The sequence below is a fragment of the Pinus tabuliformis genome, chromosome 2_1 (assembly GCF_031772625.1).
Source record: "Pinus tabuliformis cultivar Carrire ecotype Pingquan chromosome 2_1, CPIR1, whole genome shotgun sequence".
Classification (NCBI taxonomy): Eukaryota; Viridiplantae; Streptophyta; class Pinopsida; order Pinales; family Pinaceae; genus Pinus; species Pinus tabuliformis.
The window spans coordinates 616,382,337-616,399,105 of NC_142299.1; positions in this window are offsets into that span (position 1 = coordinate 616,382,337).

The following is a 16,769-nucleotide window of genomic DNA, read 5'->3' on the forward strand; positions in this document are numbered from 1 at the left end:
GGTCTTCAATCCAATGTTAGAGTCTATGAAATCATGACTAACATTTCTTTTGTTCTCATCATGAGTTACCTCTACTACCTTTTCGCCATTAGGAAGCATTTCTTGTAGCAACTTTGCCAAAATTCCTTTCAAAGCTTCCATGTCTTTCTTCAAATATTCAAATCTTAGATTCCACACCATCCATCTTAGATTCCACACCATTCATCTTAGCTTCCACACCTTTCTTTAAACCATCCATCTTAGATTTTGTTACTTTTTGTGAGAGTGAAATTTGTTGCACTTGATCTCATAATTTTGATATATCATGTTGCATTTCGTCATCTTCTTCATGAGTCATGCTAGAGCTTTCAGGTTGATTACTATGTCTTTCCATTTTTTTTCTTCGGGGCATTAATTAATGAAAAATATGTTTCACTATGCCCTTTGAATCACTTCAAACAATTTTTTCAAACCAAACTTATGTAATTTTTTTAAAATGACTACAAACCTTTTTTTTTTGTAGGAGCTCGATATTGAATATGTTGTATATCTATAATTTTGGATCTCCAAGGTCTGAAATTTTGTCCTATGATATCCCTCTGCGTCCTCTTTCCAACCCCATAAGTTTGATTTAGATTGGATTCTCCAAGAAAGAGTTATGTTGAATCTTCCACAATAACCTAATTATTGACCAATCTAGTAGACATAACTTGTACGAAGTGTCATGTGTCACTGTTTCAACCTTCGGACCTGAAAACAATATAAATAAAACTACAGTCTATCCCCTTTTTGTAACTTCTTACGGAATTTCAATCTAATGCTTAGAGAAAAAGTTATAATAATTTTCCCAAGGTGACCTATTTGAGATTGAATTCAGGAGCCTACAAAAAATCTAACTTCCTCAGTTCATATTTCTAAAAATATAGCCAGACAAGATCATAAATTCGGTCCTGCGGTTCATCACGATTTCAGATCAAATGGGTTTTAATTTAAACTTTTGAAGATTTGTAGAAAAATGTTATAGCGAATATGTCAGGATGGCCTGTTTGAAGTAGCAAAACCCTAGAATTCAAAGCTCTGATACCAATTGTTATGCAATCAGCTCACAAAATAAAAAAATGAGATAGATCAATGACTTCAAAATTAGTCTCTTCGAGGGGGAAACCTCCTTTACATTACACAAATGGACAATTCTTCAATGATACAAATGGCAATACCTAATTTATATATATAGGAGTCTAAGGAATCACAACATAGTCAGAGCCAACATAACAATGATAATGTAAGGGCACAACAATAACAATAATGGGCTTCTATGGGGCACACAATAATAACAATATGGGGACAATATAGGCACAACAATAACAATAAGGGGCTACAATGACAATAATAATAAGGGAATACACTAATATTATAGGGACCTAACAAACAAATACATGAAATGGCGTTTTGGCCTAAATATGACAATACAATTTGTAGTTAGAACCTGATTGTTATTTAAAATGCACTTTTAATGCATAAATGGATTCAATGTGTTGAAAAACCATGAAGCACTAGATCTATACAAATTAAAGAATTACACTACTGATTTTTAAAAATCTATACTCGTTTTTGAACAAATTGACCAAAAAAAATATTCAAAGAATAGATTTATCAATCTCTGTATTGATTTCAAAATTTTAAATATTATTAATATGAAATATGATTTTTTTCCTTCCTTATATTACAAAATTAATAGATTCCAGAGCAAACTATGAGATAATATCAACAAAGATTACCTAATATCTACTAAGAGTTGGATGGTTGGATTTTCTATTTACAACCCAATCTTCTTCTCAAGAGAAAATGGTCACAATACTTCATTTAGCGTACTAAATAAACTACATTGTTTAATATTAAAACAATAATTCCTTAACTTATTTTAAATTAATATTTACATTAAAATAATTTAATATTAATAAAATAATATTATCAACTTATAATTTAATATTTTCATTAAAATAATTTAATATTAATATAGTTAATTTATAATTTATTAATTACTTTTATTAATAACTATTTTTTTAGTTAACTATGATCTTTATCTACGTTAGTATTGATAACATTTATGAAAAGTGGTATCTACCCCGAAATTTTTCATTACTCTTTCCTCTTACAATTATCTACGTTAATATTATAGTATAAAAGTGCATTTAAAGGCAGGTAGCGTTATTAGTCCCTGCCATCTGGCATTAGGCAGGGACTATAGTAATCGATCAGGGTGGAGTTAGCATTAATTCTGCGGTGTTATTAGCTGTTTAACATAAGGTTTCCAAATCGCCTTTCCGCCGATGTCCTTAGATAACCTAAGTTCCATTTGCACCTGACGCCTTGCCATCTTATTTGGCCTCTTCCCGAGGCGGAAGAGGCCCGATCATACCTTAAATTAATTTTATGCGCACTGCATTCTCCCTAACTGTCAACGGTCTGGGTTTAATGTTAACATTAATTCCCATTAATTCGTATTATTTGCAGGGGTATGGGTATGCTAAGGTTTCCTAAGCTTTGGTGTTAAGCTGCAGGTGTCCGTGGATGCCGGCAGGTGTCAGGAGGGCGGGTGGTACCCGCTCAGCAGAGTCCCCAATATCAACACCTTGCATCTGCTTCCCATGTTTCTTGCATTTACTTCCCAGAGAGCTTCTGGTTGTAGGACGACAGGAAATTCTACTGCGGATTCCCATCTGCGTACCTCTTCCATGGAGCTCCACCATGCTCGTGTACCTCTTGCGTACCTGAGACAGCATAAACAGGAACGAAATTTCAATGTATGAATGGGATATGTAAGTCTGTTTTCATTGCATTAACAGAATTTTGGACAGATCATTAATCAATAGGAACTTCATATTAGTGGAAAGACTGCAATTATGTATTTTAGCTTGAAATTAAATATCTACAATAGCATAGAAACGACAATAGCTACAGTCCACGAGCGCTTACGCATTAAGTGAAATAGAAGAGGTGGGCTAGGATAAATACCTGAAATTTCATTACTTATGCCTTTGCCTATGCTGCTGGTTCTACTGGTTCTGGTTAATCAAGCGAATCACCCAGATCAACTACTTAGTCTGGACCTATAACTGCAACTTCTGCATTCCTAGTCTTTGTCTTTGCTGACGGTGCTTAGAGAGAGCAATCAATTTAGGGGCTGTGCTACATGCACAGCAGCTGTGCAATTGTGGCCTCTTGCTAGATGTTTCTGTTTGATGTGGCCGCTTGCTAGATGTTAAGGTAGGGGAGCCAACAGAGACCATCCAGCATGTAACTTTGTTAACAGTAAGTAACCCTGTTAAAACATCGACTCCCAGAGCGGAATGTACTGTAGACATCCCGCCGGAAATGGCGCTTCTGTTGAAGAAAGCTATGGACGGCATGGAGAAGTAGTTCCGAAGCCTCCTCGGGGAGCTGTCGCCAGATTGTCTCGTCCATGACTGCGTGCAATATTGGGGGCAGAGCGCGGTTGCGGAGATGCCTGTTCCAGCGATTTATTTCTGTGTTTTTTCCGCTACCTTCTGCTCTCACGTCTTTCACCCTTAGAAATTGACGAACCAAGATCTAGACACTCGTGTAAGCCCTGCAACCACCTGAGTGTACCCCTATTGTCTGAGAAGCGGTAAAACCTCTCGCTATAAATGTGCAACAGACACCATCTTTCCTACACGCCATGGCTGCCGCTGCTTAACGATTCAATCTCAGACCTATCTCTCACAAACCTCAGTATCGATCGCAGTTTCTGTGCTTCGCTCTGTGCTTCCGGCGTGCTTCGCTCTGTGCTTCCAGCGATACTCGTTGTGGATGACCATCTGAAAGCATAAGTGTCAGGTTCCTGTAATTGAATCCTCTGGCTATTAACACGTATGTTGTTTCTTTGGTGTCTTTTCTCTCCGCTTTCTGTGATACGGATGAACCTTCACGCGCTGTAACCAGAGATCAATGTGACTCTTATAAATGCGTTGCCCACCTTGTCTGCAGTTACAATACGTTTCCTCCATTACTCTCAACCGCAACAAAATATCGACAGGCAATCAATATTCGTAATGGGCAATTACGTTTCGTGCGCTTCAGTCTCAGTTCCTTCCAATACTGTGAAAGTCGTAAGATGGAATGGCAATGTTCGTGGATGACCATCTGAAAGCATAAGTGTCAGGTTCCTGTAATTGAGTCCTCTAGCTATTAACACGTATGTTGTACCCACGGAAACGTGGCATACCAAATGGTTCCTTCGAAGTGCCTGCCTCTTCCTCGTGAAATTGTTGCCCCCGGTTCAGGTTCCTGTAATTGAGTCGTCTGGCTATTAACACGTATGTTGTACGCACGGAAACGTGGCATACCAAATGGTTCCTTCGAAGCGCCTGCCTCTTCCTCGTGAAATTGTTGCCCCCGGTCCCCCGAATCGATGTTGAACCTTTTATCGAAAATGATCTTGTTTCTGGTAATAAATCGAATTAATTAAAAAATACTGCTTTGTTGCTTTGTTTCATTGCCGTATGAATGGCTTAGTGTGGTTTAAATGTAATATTTCAATTTTGCTTTATTTCAGTTGTAGTTTAGACGTTAGTTTATATTAATATTAAGTTTTAGTTAATTTTCCTAATTATTCACATAATTAACAATGTCATTCTCATTGTTTAGAAATTTGTTTTATTCATTAAAATTTTCAAGCGCTTCACTTTCGGATGCACAGTGATTTGAACCTGCAGGAAAGGAAAAAAAACCGAACGGCTGTCAACGTCCTAATGATTACAGCATAAGCTGAGTAAAGAAACCGAGCTTCTGTCAACATTTAAACGTACATAAGCATTATGCAACACAGGGTAACCGTAGAAAAACACTGAAATCAGAGGCAGCAACGAGATTACAGTTTTTGTTAGTTTCTCAGTGGAAAAGAAGGCAGCAACAGATGAAAGAACGTAGTAAAATATAACCCAAATTAACATGAAATTTGTTTCTATTCGTGGTAATTCGCGATCAGGCATGTTAAATAATTTTCATATTCTGCAAAACTGAAAGGATAACACCACATCTAACATCACAATTATACTATAATTACTGAGCCCAATAGTCCCAGAGCGTGAAAGGTTCATGTTCGTCCAAACTGCAAAACCCGCATGTTTCCTCCCCTTGATTAAATGACACAATCTGATTGGCCTCCACTTCTGGCAGCGTTTCTTCCAGGCAGTTGGATTCATGTACTAATGGGGGAGTCTCTAGGCCACCTGCTATTAGCTCTCCGATTGTTGATCCCTCCACAAGTAGCTCTGGTGAGGCATTAACGGCAGCAGTAGCATGAATTATTTCGTGAAGCCCTGGCGATGGGGGACCAATCTCCTAGATTCACAGAAAGTATGCAATGACCAAACTTGCTGATTCACAAAAGGATGGCTCTTAGTGACTCTACAATATATACTACACACCTCGATTTCATTAATAAAATGCAATGCTTCTCTTAAATATTCCGCAACATACAAAACACAAATACAATAGTTCACAAAAATGAACAAAATGCTCAAACAGTTACAGTTAAAAGACAGTTTATGGTACTTATGCTACCTATCCCTTATGATATATAGCTGGCTGGCTTTCTAGCTTTCAGGTTATGGGTCTGGATCGAACAGCTACTAGAGAACCAGCAACAGATCCAGTGCAGCTACTAGAGAACCAGCAACAGATCCAGTGGGGTCTACAGACCCGCCCTTCTTCACTCCTATATTCTTAACTCCCATCCTCTTATCTGCTATGCTATTCAATCGTTCTTATCTATACTTATCCTCGCTTTAGCTGATAGACAGTTTCTTTAGATACTTGAGTTCCAGTTCGTGACTACTTAATAATCCTTGAGTTCCAGTTCGTGACTACTTAATAATCGTTCAAGCATTAATGAATCAAACGCGCAGATGTTGTTCAAGATCCAAATACATAACCTGCGAAGGCAACGGTAGCAAAGACACAGGCAGATGCAGGAGAGGCATCACCTTATTGCCATTATTATATGAAGTCTTTGTTTCAGTAGCGGATTCAGTTGAAACTAAGTTGAAGCAAGCATCACCCGCACTAGCAGAAGCAATTTCAGTTATACCCGTTCAAAATCCTCTCGTCAATGATCGCAGGGAATCAGTCTTCTAACTCCACCTCTGTAAGTCTGAGCAGGGCTGGCCATCAGAAATAAACACATATCCGTTTATTCCGAATTTTCAGGCTCCGAATTTTCAGGCAGGCTCAACTTGACGCAGGGACTCGCTGCGTCGTAGCTTCACTTGTTTTATTTCTGTCTTGCAGCTACACATATTTGGCAGTGAGGAGAATGTAAATGGGAGATTTTTCTTGAATTTCAAGAACAACTTTTATAGTTGAATGTACAACTTTCATTGGTATAATAAAATTGTAATTATATATGTTAAATTTATTAATATTAAATATAATTTAGAAATAAAAGAAGTTATTGTTAAAAACAGAATAAGTAAATAAAAAGACAGAAAGTAAAAAAAACGATAATATGAGAGGATTTTTCAATTTCAATCAATCGATTAGAATTTGTACATAATCTACATGCTCCACCTGAACTTAATTGATTGCGGGAATACTCGGAGAAACCATCGTTAGGTCAAAATCGAGACAAGGATGCCTACCTAGGACTCCCTATGTAAGGTCCTTGGTTAGTGACTCGGTTGGGCGCCGAGCGGACCGGGCACGGGCACGGGTGCGCGGGCGAGTTGGCGTGCACGGGCTGGCGAGTCAGGCCACACGACGGGTGAGCGTGCGGGAGGGCGCGCGAGTTAGGCTGCACGCGGGCAGGGCGCAGGCGCGGACGAGCTGGCCTGCACGACGTGCAACCCGGTTATGCGACGAACACTTGCGACAACAATGGTGAACGACAAGTGTTGGGCGTTGGTTTATACCCACGGTGGGGCACTTTGCAATGGAGTTTGGCCGACCTACGACGGAGAGCGAGGCCGACTTAACACAAGCGTTCAAAGGGGTGTGTATGGCAAGTGTGGGGCGGTCGGCTGGGCAACCCACCCACACTCAACCATGCATATATATGTGTAGCGTTTGGAGCGTTCAAACCATCATTCATTCGACATCACTTGTTCGATCTTCACTCAAGGTTAAGGAGTGTTTGGTGTGCAAAAATAAGAGAGGCAAGCGCATAGCTCATGCGCTCTCTTGGTGGAGTCGCACTTTTAGAAACACACTTGGTGAGTGGGTGAAGTCGTTGGGCAAGGTGTGCCCGGGTCATGATGCAGAGGTGCAGTTTTGAGTGAGACTTGAGGAGGGAGTCTTGATGACTCGGGTGAGCACCCTCCCACCGTGCAAGGTGTGCACAAAGGTTGTGAAAGGCTGTTTTGCCTATATTGTAAAATTGGCTACGTATAAACTTGGATTTTGCCAAGGATACTTGTGAAGCTTGTATTATTGAAGAAAGACTGATTAATATATATTGTTGGGCAGACTCATTGTTCAGGGAGTTTCCCCTCCCTTTATACTGTGCAATTGTTGTTCTCTTTTATAATTGCTGATGATAATGAATGAGTATGGTGTTCATTAGTATAAAGGTTATGCTTAATAATACTTGGTTGCGAAACATAAACTAAGTAAGAGAAAGTGAATTAAGCGTAGTCCATGAACATTAGTATTGGTGAAAAGAAAGTGTTTGGTGGTGCCACACCTCTCCTAGAGCCGTTGGAAGACTACTGCAGGCCTGGGGGTGTGACAGTTGGTATCAAAGTAGCTGATTTGGCATTGAAGGTTGAAGCTGCTACACAACTTCATCGAAGTGAAGTTGGTATCAGAGCTAGTCTGAAGACTTGGAGGAGTCTTGCAGGAAGCTGGTGAGCAGGGTTGCTCGTGACGGTGAAGCAGGTACTTGCAGGTGAAGGAAGCCATTTCACACAAGTGGAACAAGGGTTGGTTCAGGTTGCAGGCTACTTGGTGAAGCTGTTGGATGGTCGAAACTAGATTGCAAAAGAAGAAGAAGTTGTTAGAAATGGCGGCTGAATCTCAGGCTGGGTCTAGTCATGGACAAGATGCTACTCTAGAACTTATGGAAAGGATGTTGTTGAGGATGGAGGTTATGGAAACTTCCTAGGACAAGAAGATGGACTTGTTCGCTAAGGAACAAGAGGCCAACAAGAAGATGAAGGAAGAGTTTGATGAACTCCGAACACAACATGAGTACACTGATCTTATGTGTACACAACTTGAAGTAAGGGTCAAGGAGGTTGAAGAAGCAAGGAATCAAGGTCTTGCAGAGATCGTGAACTTGAAGAAATCTCTTGACGAAGCTAGGGATGAGATCGCAGTGTTGAAGAAGGTCGTAAGGCATAACTCAGGTGGAGGAGTGCCTCATGTGAAGGTCAAGGAACTGGAATCTTATGATGGCACAAGGAATGCAAAAACTCTTGACAACTTTCTATGGGACATGGAGCAATACTTGGAACGGTTGGGTCTATCTGATGATGAGACAAAGGTCAAGGTAGCTGCTCAGTTCTTAACAAAGAATGCTAAGATGTGGTGGCGAAGGAGGATGGACCAGATTTCCAATGGCAGTGCTGATGACATTACTTCGTGGGATGACCTGAAGAAGGATTTGCAGACCCATTTCAGTCCTCAGGATGAGACATGGGAAGCAAGGACAAAGATTAAGTACATAAAGCAGACCGAGAGCCTACAAGCATATCAGCGAGAGTTTGCAAGTGCAGCTCTGGAACTTCCTGACATGGCGGAGAGGGACAAGGTGTTCAACTTCATTATTGGGTTGAAGCCTTGGGCACGCAATGAAGTGAAGAGGCAGAATATTAGGACACTTGAGGAAGCTTTTGCTGTCGTTGATAGGTTGGTGGAGCATTATGATGAGACTTCTGATGATAAGAAGAAGAAGTCCGATAAACCAAAAGAGAAGAAGAAGGATGATTCTTCGAAATCGGATGATAATTCGAAGGCGAAGAAAGCCTTGAAGTGTTGGATATGTGCTGGACCACACACGGTGAAGAATTGTCCTTCTAGACTAAAGGTGGCTGCTATTGCACAATCTGATGCAAAGAATGAAGGTGCTTCTGTGGGGATGATGTAGATACTCGGTGATTCTACTACTACGGAAGTGGTCTCTAGGAGGGATCTTGAGAGGAACGAATTGGAGTATGTTTGGATGAAGGTTGGAGGTGTTGATGTACTCACTATGGTGGATAGTGGGGCTTCTCACAACTTCATGGGCGAAGATACTGCGAGAAGGATTGGGCTGAAATTTGTACCGGGAAGGTTGATTTCACTATAGTGCAGATTGATGACTATGAGGCTGTATTGGGGATGGAATTCATGAAACAATTTGATGCCATGATTGTTCCACATTTGAAGAAGCTCTACATTTATGATGGAAGGGAAGATGTACCCATTGGTGTGCCAACCATTGGAGTGAGAAGGCCTGATTGTAAGTTGGGAGTGATGCAAATGGAGGATGAGAAGAGAATGGGAGACATGAGTAAGCAGTTGTCTAATGTTGAGGCAAAGCTTACCGAACAATCATTGGTCATCAGGACACTTTCAGATAGCATCTTGGATTTGTCAAGAAGGCTAGAGTTGGTTGAGGATGATGATGATGATGAGGAGGTGTATGTGAGGCCAGATGTCTAGAAGGAAGACCGGGTTGCTTATCTACAGAGGATGGAGATTGAGGATCCTGATAGATGGATCGAGTTGATTAGTGAGGGAGAGCCTTCAGGCTCTACTCCCTCTACATCTTCTTAGATGAATGAGAATATGGGGCTCATTGTTAGCTGTTCATGGCAGTGAGTCCTTGAAACATGATGAGAAGGTATGACTGATGGTGCACGGGTGGCTTGGCATCAAGCATCATGACATGTTGCAGATGAGATGGATGGAGTTTCCATGGACCTGAACATGGATTATACTTATGGAGATAGATTCTTGATGAGTCAAGAATGTGGCAGGTTGTTTTGAGAAACGACTGGTGGTGATGGAAGAATGTGCATTCTTATGGTTTGGGCCTATGGTTGGATTAGCTACCCAACTAGCTTGAGTCATGAGGGGATCCAGTATACAAGATGATGTTTCTATTGGGATGAGATGTTGGTACATAATGGGCATGTGTTAGCTCTTGTTGGATTATCATGATAGAGGTTCACATGATGACACATGATAAGGTCGACACGGGATGTTGTAGTGGAGATTGTGACAAAGGGGTCGATGATCATGGATCGAGATGATATCTGGTACATGACATACCGTTGAGGTGTATACCTTGGTATGGGAAGCTTGGTGGCAGTGGTTCACTAAGGTGAGACATGATGGAGATGGAGTTCTACATATGTTGCAGGGATGTTTGCCGTATGTAGAAGAGTTGACATCATGGATAATGATGATCTTGGTGGATGGCTACCGAGATGGTATGTTGTCGAGGACGACAATGATTTCAGGTGGAGGAGGATGTAAGGTCCTTGGTTAGTGACTCGGTTGGGCGCCGGGCGGACCGGGCACGGGCACGGGCGCGCGGGCGAGATGGCGGGCGCGCGGGCGAGTTGGCGTGCACGGGCGGGCGCGCGGGCGAGTCGGGCCGCACGACGGGCGAGCGCGCGGGCGAAGGCGCGGGCGCGCGCGCGAGTTAGGCTACACGCGGGTAGGGCGCGGGCGCGGACGAGCTGGCCTGCACGACGTGCGACCCGGTTATGCGACGAACACTTGCGACAACAATGGTGAACGACAAGTGTTGGGCGTTGGTTTATACCCACGGTGGGGCGCTTTGCGATGGAGTTTGGCCGACCTACGATGGAGAGCGAGGCCGACTTAACACAAGCGTTCAAAGGGGTGTGTATGGCAAGTGTGGGGCGGTCGGCTGGGCAGCCCACCCACACTCAACCATGCGTATATATGTGTAGCATTTGGAGCATTCAAACCATCATTCATTCGACATCACTTGTTCAATCTTCGCTCAAGGTTAAGGAGTGTTTGGTGCGCAGAAATAAGAGAGGCAAGTGCATAGCTCATGCACTCTCTTGGTGGAGTCACACTTTTGGAAACGCACTTGGTGAGTGGGTGAAGTCGTTGGGCAAGGTGTGCCCGGGTGATCGTGCGGAGGTGCAGTTTTGTGTGAGAGTTGAGGAGGGAGTCTTGGTGACTCGGGTGAGCACCCTCCCACCATGCAAGGTGTGTACAAAGGTTGTAAAAGGCTGTTTTGCCTCTATTGTAAAATTGGCTAAGTATAAACTTGGATTTTGCCAAGGATACTTGTGAAGCTTGTATTATTGAAGAAAGAATGATTAATATATATTGTTGGGCAGACTCATTGTTCAGGGAGTTGCCCCTCCCTTTATACTGTGCAATTGTTGTTCTCTTTTATAATTGCTGATGATAATGAATGAGTGTGGGTGTTCATTAGTATAAAGGTTAAGCTTAATACTACTTGGTTGCGAAACACAAACTAAGTAAGAGAAAGTGAATTAGGCGTAGTCCATGAACATTAGTATTGGTGAAAAGAAAGTGTTCGGTGGTGCCGCACCTCGCCAAGAGCGGTTGGAAGACTACCGCAGGCCTGGGGGTGTGACACCCTAGTTCTGGGGCTAGCGTTTCATACCGGCACTACTCATTTACTCATTTATGTTATTGGTTTTTCTGCTTCCCGTCAAGAAATATTATATTTAAAATTTTGTTTCTGAAGAGTGATAATTTTATAATAAATTAACTTTTTACCAATAAAAATTTGATTAAAAAATTAATTTTGTTAAATTCTTTTACATGTTTATTATTTCAAAAAAAATATCACAACACACAAATAACTTATTAAATCTTGAATTTTAAATTGAAATTGCATTAAAAAAAATATTTAAACCTAAATCACCACTACCTTAAAAAAAATTTTTAAGAGGTATATCACTACCAAAACTAAATTAAAAATCTAATATATATTAAACATTTTCAGTGAAAAACAACTTAAACTACCGAATAAAAATGAAACAAAAATAAATTATTATAAAAAATTTAACTTAAAACTTACCCTAAAATATTTATTACTGATCTAAATAACAGATTTCTCTGGTGTAATATGACTTAATGGACAACTAACTTATCTAATATTATAATATTAAAATAAAAAAATTATAAGTATAATTAGACCCAATTTGCAACAACAATATGTAATTTAGATTATTATAAAAACTAAAACAAAATCTAAAGAAAGTAAGAACATCAGACGGAATTCATGTGTTTCAAAGAAGAATTTACTTTATAAGTAGGCATAACAGGTTATCACAAAATAACAAGGGTTCCTTATTATTTCAGAAATAATAAATCACAAATAAAATTGAAAACATGTATATCTGTGGAATAAAATAAAAACAATAATCTACGAGAACGAAAAAGTACTACATATCTAAACATAGGCTTTCATTGATCAAATAAACCATCTTAATAATTAATTCACCATTATTATTTAAATAATAATTTAAAAAAAAAATAACAAACCTATATCTTTAAAAAAAAAAAACAAAACAACCTAAAATCAATTATAAAATGAAAATTACGTTTTTCATTACTTACTTACTTATTACTTTTTTTCAGAAGAAAAAGCATCATAGATTATATTAAGTCAATATAAAAAACCATGATTGGATACAAAAGGATGACTTGAGCAGCTCCATATCAAGACATCATTGAGAAGAAGCATATAGGATGGATGACATATAGCACAACATAATATGTAGACTGTAGAGAAAAAAGAGCAGATGAATCTAGATGAAAAGGGACAGTACTCATGGATACATATGCTTATCATTATAATCATAAGAAAAGAGCAAAGACTGGCTAAGCCCGAAGATTTAGGCCTGTTTGCTTGAAACAGAGTCAAAAATTGAGCTGATATAGTGCAAAATGGACTTATAGGGAACCTTGGAATCTCTGAAGATTTTATGGTTCCGCCACTTCCAAGCACACCAGATCATGATAACAAGAAGAGGGCGCCTTGACTCGCATTGAGTACTCCACCATTGAAAGGCTGCATGAACAGAAACAAAGACATTAAGAGGAAAATCAAATAAAATGGCAAGCTCATACCAGATTTCTTGTGAGGAGTTGCAATGAAAAAACATGTGAAGATTAGTCTCCTCTTCTGACTCTCACATTGAACACTTGCTAGGACCATGCCAATTTCTCTTCCTCAGAGTAATTTCTCTTCCTCAGATTATCCCATGTCAGATTTCTGTTGTTGAATACCAGCCATGCAAAAAAGATCATTCTAGGAGGGCATCCTGTTTTCCATAAAGCCATCGGGAAAATTAAGGCAGAGCTCGAAGCCTTTGAGCAGATGATATCGGAGTAGATGTCTTTAACTCTGGCTGGCGCAGAAGCATTTGACATGGACCAAATTAGGTGGTCATTTAGTCCCCCGCGAATAATCCCGCTTGCCTGTAAGGAAGCTTTGACCGCATTCCAAGTAGAAGAGAGTTCAGCCGGCAGACCAATGTCATTAGCATCCTTCCAAATGGGAATAAGGCCTAACCAATCCGAGATGAAGTGAAAAACTATATCCATAACTTACATATTACTTACAAAATGAAAAATATATTACTTATGTAATTAATTACATTAGAGAGTTGGAGCTTAAGAAAGTCAGAATAGTGAACTGTGGAGCGTAAGTCAAAGGCCTCAAGCTTAAGCTTGAGCGGGAGTGGGTATCTATTGAAAAAAAAATATGTTGTGAGGTATTTGTCAATTTAAACCCAGATGTGTAAGTATGCTGGTGCTTTAAATTAAATTTTAGTTAATGTTGGTCGATACAAAAATAAAAATATTAAAATTCTAAATAACGTTTATGTTTGTCTGTCCAATAAATAATAAAAACATAAAAAAAATAGTTTTTTTATCATATACTTTGAATTTGAATAGATCATAAATTTACTTTCAACAAAAAAATTTACCATATTAAAATTCAAAATTAGGGAAAATTTTAATCATCTTTACCCTTTCCTAAAGCCAATACAATTTCCTAAATCAAAGTAAAAAGCTTAATTCAACACAAAGCATCCAAAGTCTTGCTCCATAATCTTTTAATATATCTTTTAATTAATTATTTGTAAAGTAAAAATAAAAAAGTTAATTCACAAAAAATCCAATTCTTGTTCCAAAATATTTTAATATTTCTTTTAATTAAATATTTGTAAAAATTAATCTTTAAAAGGAAAACCATATCCTATGAATATTAAAATCTCTATAGACATAAATATTTCCATGTCAAAGTTGTGATATTTGAAAATATTCATTTGACGTAGTTTTATTATAATTTTTTTTATTATATCATGTAAAAAAACATAATTAAATCTAATATTAATATTGAAAAATTAATATTCATGTCAATATTACTATTAAATATAATATTAATGTTAATATATTATTATTAAACTTGATAACTTTGAGTTAATAAAATATTAAAATTTAATATAATATTAAATTTGGTATATTATTATATGTATTAATATATCATGATATATATATTAATTCCAGAGATATATGGGAGGGAAGAATAAATACATACAGTGATAGAGGTGGAGAGATAGAGGGAATGAGAGAAAGAGAGAGAGGAAGTACGAGATAGAGGATTTGAGAGAAAGGAGAGAGGAAGGGATAGAGAGATGGAGTTGGAAGGAGAGAGAGAGGGAGGGAAGAAGAAATACATAGAGAGGTAAAAGTGGAGAGAGAGAGACTCACAAGGGAGAGATAGAAAGAGTGTGTGTATGTTTCGGGGTGAGATAAAGAAACAAAGAAGGAGAGAGTGAGATAAGGGGGCGAGAGAAGGAAAGAGGGATGGAGATAGTGATAGAGTTAGAGGGCGAAGAAAGAGAGAGATATGAGGGGGATAGACAAAGCGAGGTGGGAGAGAAAGGGTGAGAAAGGAAGGAAGAGAGAGGACGTGAGAGAGAGGAAGTGAGAAAGAGAGTGAGGTAAGAAAAATGACATGGAGATAAAAAGGTGGAGAGAGAGGGGGAGTGATAAGGGAGATGGAGAGAGGGAGAGTAAGAGGGAAGAGAGAAAGAAGGGGGGAGAAAGGGAGAGAAGGGGAAGAGAGAGAGAGATAGAGAGGGAGAGGAAGAGGGAGAGATAGATAGATAGATATTGAGAAAGAGTGTGTAGATGTTGATGTCAATATAGATATTGATTTGTAATCATATTTGACTGCTTGCACTAGATCTATTGATTTCAATCTAGATGTTTTTGAATTCTATTTGTTTTCTTGCATTAGATGCATTGGTTTTAGTGTATATGGTTATTTATAATCCTATTTGATTGCTTACACTAGATGCATTGATTTCATTGTAGATGGTGATTTGTAATCTTATTGTTTGCTTGCAGTGGATGCACTGGTTTCAATGTAGATGTTGATTTCTAATGATACTCGATTGCTTGCACTAGATGCATTGATTTTAGTGTAGATGTTGATTTCTAATCCTATTTGATTGCTTGCACTATATACAATGATTTCAGTGTAGATGTTTTCTAATTCTACTTGATTGCTTGCACTATGCATTGATTAGATGTTGATTTTTATTTCTACTTGGTTACTTGCACTACATGTATCGATTTCAATGTAGATGTTGATTTCTGATTATATTTGATTTCTTACACTAAGTGCATTTATTTTAGTGTAGATGTTGATTTCTAATGTTATTTGATTTCTTATATTAGATGCATTGATTTTAGTGTAGATATTGTTTTCTAATTTCCTATTTGATTTTTTGCATTGATTTTAGTGTAGATGTTTCTTTTCTCGCCCTATTTGATTTTTTACATTAGATACATTGATTTCAGTGTAGATGTTGATTTGTGAAATGATGTAATTGGATGTATGATCATACACTAATTTTAAAGTGATTGGATTAACACTGTGATTGAAATTTTAAAGCGATTGGATAAACACTGCAATTGATTTTAGTGTAACCACAAGACAAGTATTTATAATGTCCATTGATTTTTGTGCTATAGTAATTCAACCTATTAATATTGGAGAGCAAAAGTGAGAAGGTAACATGTTTACTACAATAGATTGAGCTAAAGATTTGAATGGTTTAAGAATTCAAGTGACATTTTCATTTAATTGATATGAAAATATGGCAAAGCTAATAGGAGTGACAATAAAAATAGTAGAAAAAAATAGTTTGAGACTGGTACAATCAAGATTATTTGTAATTGACAATATTAACACTATCACATTGTCACTTTGCATTCAAAATTTTTATTTCATCATTAAAGTTATTAACAATATCTATCATCTCAGACTGAAGTAACTGACCAAATTTAAAATTAACATTATTTTTTGTCAATTAACCCTATTACATTGTCACTTTGCATTCAAAATTTTTATTTCATCATTAAAGTTATTAACAATATCTATCATCTGAGACTGAGGTAACTAACCAAATTTAAAATTAAAACTACTCTTCAAGATATATATTTAATAATACCTGGAGGGACACTATTAAGAATTCAAAGTTGTGATACATAAAATTAAATGAAATAGATGTGTAGTATCAATCCTCCTACAAACTATTGACTGGATTGTCCTTCTTCATCACCAACTAACTACTAATAGAAAATTACATATACATATGAAAATATAACACAACCAGTGTAACATTCACAAACATTATAATCTAAATCTAAATATATAAACACACAACCCACTCAAAGCATCAAAACACAGACACACACAAACCACTCAAAACATCCACAAATAGACATGCAAACCATTCAAGGCA